The sequence below is a fragment of the Galeopterus variegatus genome, unplaced genomic scaffold (genome assembly GCF_000696425.1).
Source record: "Galeopterus variegatus unplaced genomic scaffold, G_variegatus-3.0.2 Scaffold596, whole genome shotgun sequence".
NCBI lineage: Eukaryota > Metazoa > Chordata > Mammalia > Dermoptera > Cynocephalidae > Galeopterus > Galeopterus variegatus.
The window spans coordinates 186,702-190,595 of NW_007726707.1; the positions used below are offsets into that span (position 1 = coordinate 186,702).

General features: G+C 46.1%; 1 protein-coding gene across 4 annotated transcripts in view; it reads right to left on the bottom strand.

Moving 5' to 3' along the window:
- TMEM45A (transmembrane protein 45A) overlaps window positions 1-3,484 on the bottom strand; it is a 75,243-nt gene extending 71,759 nt beyond the window's left edge. For 3 of the 4 annotated variants that reach the window (XM_008570349.1, XM_008570347.1, XM_008570346.1), the window contains exon 1: window positions 3,167-3,413. The gene's annotated coding sequence lies outside the window, so the exon portion shown is untranslated. Of the gene's footprint in view, window positions 1-3,166 lie in introns of all 4 variants that reach the window. The other variant, XM_008570351.1, reaches the window with a different exon arrangement.
- Between the last annotated feature and the right edge of the window lie 410 nt (window positions 3,485-3,894).

Sequence of the window (3,894 nt, forward strand, 5' to 3'; positions counted from 1 at the left end):
GGTACGGGCGCGACACTGAGGGTTGCGATCCGTTGCCAGTCACGAAAAAAGACAAAAGGGAAAAAAAAGAAAAAAAAATAAAAGTTCTTTGGTCACGACTTTCTTTTTCAGAGGGGACAATCATTCAACTGACTTTTATCACAGTGGGTTCTGTTCAAACAACATGAAAAGACAGAGTGCTTGCCTGCAAATGACATCCGTCCTTCTAATAAACAAGTAAAATATCTCCTGTCTCCATATGGAGGCACCTCATAGACAAGATTCATGTTAATATTCTGGCCCCTCCAGGAAAATTTTATCAACTCTGTCCCTTCAAACATGCCCCTGCCTCCAACGATCCTCCTTCCATGGACGTCTTGACTATCACCACCACAAACAAGAGCAGCCCTAGCTATATTATACCTAAGGCAGTGTTTCCTGTGGTTAAGTCTTGAGCCCCGGAGTTAGACTGTCTGAGTCTCCACCTGCCATTTGTTCACTGTAATCTTGGGCAAGTTTCGTAACCTGTCTGTGCCTCTGTCTCCTCAACTATAAAAACAGGACACGAAAGGTACCAACCCTAACAGCTTTGCTGAGGATGACATGAGCTAAGACATTAAAGGAACTCAGAACAATGTCTGCCATGTATTAAGTGGTCAGAAATTATTAGTCATAGATGTATCAAATAGCCACCTGTAACAGACTGTTCCAGGGATGGGGTGGGGGGGAATAAATGATCATTCGAGGGGAAAAGGACTTCAGAGAGCACTTTACAGATGACGGCACAGAGGGCCTTTATGGCTCAATGTCTTGCCTGAGCTCACTCAGGTGGTCAACAGCAGCACCAGGGTACAGCTCCCTGCCACAGCACAATGCCCTCAAGGAAGAGAAAGCAAGTGAACTCCAAACTGACCCTCCACTTAGGTGCATATTACTGGTCTTATCTACTTCAATAACTGTAAATTATAAAGTTATAAGTAGTAACATGTACATAGATGATTCTATCAGCAGGATGAGAAAGAGATACTCTGTCCACATTATGTGTGTATGGGGACAGGGAAGGGTTATAACAATCACATCCATGTCAAAGACTTTAGGAGGTGACCTGTTAACAAAAAGTAGCCTGGATAATGGTCCAGAGTGTGAGACCACTTAAGCAGAGCTCCAAGACAGCCACCACAGAATGAGTCCAACACGTGAGGCCCAGACTCACTGTCCAGCTCTGCCCACCCAACATGCAGGCTCTGAATGGAGGTCACAGAGGTTGTGGAGCAGATGGGGAGGGGACGCTGGGCAAAAGGTGGAGACTGGACCCCAGACATGGAACATTCCAGAAACACCTCCACTATGCAACTGCCGTCAGTTCAGCTCATCGTCGCCCACCAATCTTCCTCCCTCTCTCCTTCATCTGGTAATCCACGCTGGCTTCTTCTACTCTCCTACTTTCTGATCTTTCCTCCTATTAACCTCCCACAGATTATCCCACAGTCTTCATGTCCTCAGGACACTGCCACACTTTCCAGCCACAGTGCCCTTGCCCCTGCTTCCTCCTCTTAGAATGCTGCTGCTGCTGATCTATGATCCCTCCCCCCTTCTCCCAACCAAAACTCTTTGGCAAAATCCTTTCCCAGAAATGTCAACCCTTCCATGAAGTCATCCTACAAAAAGATGGCCTTTTTCCAGAACCTTCCAGATCTTTCTAAGGCACATAATCAGTTCTACCTCACTCCTCGTTCAAGACTCTCTTCTTTACAGCCTTACACAGTGTCTGACTAGCAAGTGGTCAGCACTCAGTAAATACTACTTGCTAGCACAGAGGTCATAATGGTGGCCCAGCATACCTGATGCACAGCACAGGAACTGGGAAGGAGGGCAATGAAGAGCGAGTATAGCAGCAAAGACTTACTTTGTGCCAGAACTATCTGTGTTTAATATATGTTAACTCATTTGTCCTCATGACAACCCCATGAGGTAGGTGCTGTAATTATTAGCACATTACACAGGAGGAAACTGAAGAGGAAACTTTCCAAAGAGGAGGAAACTGAGGCACCGATGGGCCACATAACTTGCCCAAGGCCCCATTGTGAAATTGTGAATTGTACCAGTCCAGGTAGCTATTGATAAGACTTCTTTGCAAGACTGGTTTTTATAACCCTGCATCCTGGAAACCACTGCAGTTGTTCCACCCATTTGTATGCATTACCTTTCTGAACCAAAAACACACTCTGAAACTTACATTAAATTCTCACCTACTACTTTCTGAGCCAGAAATTAAAGATCAGTTCTGGCCAGATCTCCCCTGACAGTAAATAACATATGACAAAAGTCTCAATTCTAAAACTTGCTTAAACAGAGGGAATTATGAGATGTTTCAGATGGACTGGGCCTTGGGCCCCTCACCTAGCTCAACATTTTCCATCATTCCACTTCCAAATCTTGAAATATATACTGGAACTATCTGCAAGCACGCACATACAACACTCACTCTGAATATCGTTTTGATTGAACTGCAGGTTTAATATACAATGATAAGTATACGGATACACAAAGTGACTGACATGTTTAATGTGTTTTTTAAACAATCATAAAGGAATTCAGATCTCCCATTATAGATAGGAGAATATAGAAAAGACCTATATCTGGATTACAACTACATTCAAATTTAAGTGAAAAATGCAACAACTACCTGTATAATTGAGACTTTAAATAATTTAATATTAAACATCCCATTAACGGAAGCAAAAGTTGTGTTGATTCTAAGTAAGCCAGATAATTATCTCAGTTTCCATCAAAACAGTCAGGGAGTGGGGAATGGATAAAGATTTTTGGCTTTACAAATGTACACAGTGTCCTCACTGAAAGAAAATAGAAAAATAAATGTATCAGTAGATTAAACTTTGGAGTTAGGAGAGGATTACAACAGGATACCGATCAAATTTCTGTTCCCAGGAAATTGAAAAAGAGCAAGCCAATAATAATAATAATAATAATAGCAAACAAAAAAATTAACTTAATTAAGATGTTAGCAAAGCGGGAGAGAAGGAAGCCGAGGTTCTGTGCAGTTTGCGGCAGCAAACGGTTGTTTTTCTCCCCGTGATGAAGAGAAGGCTGGTGAAAACAGCAAGAAGGCACAAGACAGAGATCACAGTCGGAGACATGTGATATCCAGCACGTATCCACAACTTACCCAACTTGGTCTGTTTATTCAACACTTTATTTTCCCCACTCTGCCAGATTTAAATCAGGCAGCGGCTGAGCTTTTGTTGTTGCTGTTTCTGTTCTTTTGATCCCAGAGCCCCATGAAAATTAAACTCTGTTGGATGGGATCTGGCCCCGTCTCGCATTAGGGGGGGAAAGTTTGAAGCTCGGGGCCCTGGTTGCTCCTTTGGGGCAATGAATAAATAATAAGTGGGTAGAAGGAGAGGACGTGGGGGACGTGCTCAGCTGACGTCGGGCCCGGGAAGGGGCCGCACGGTTTCCCCTCACAGCTGTCCAGATGTGCTTCATCTGGTTCCTCCGCGGGGCACGAGCCTCGGCTGCCGCGGCTGGCAGAAAACCCCGCTCATTGGTGGCCGCAGCTTCTTGCTTGCCGCCGGTTTGCCGAGCGGCCCGCCACTCCCGCGTGCCTCGGGCCCGCCCACGCCCGCCCGGCCAGCTCGCTCCATCCTGGAAAGGAACCTGGAAGTGCCGCGCGGGCGCTGATGTGGCACTTGGCCGCGGTGGCGGCGGGCTCGGAGGGGCCCGGGGGACCGGTTGACACAGCGCTCGACCCTGCTCTGGCCCCTGACAGACCCATGGTTTTAGGCAATTAGGCTGATTTGTTGCAAGAGGATGATTTCTAACCGTTAGGGGGAAGAAATTACGGCGCGCCCGGAGCTTGCTAAAGCCCCTGCCCTTCCTAGTGGAAGAGGCTGG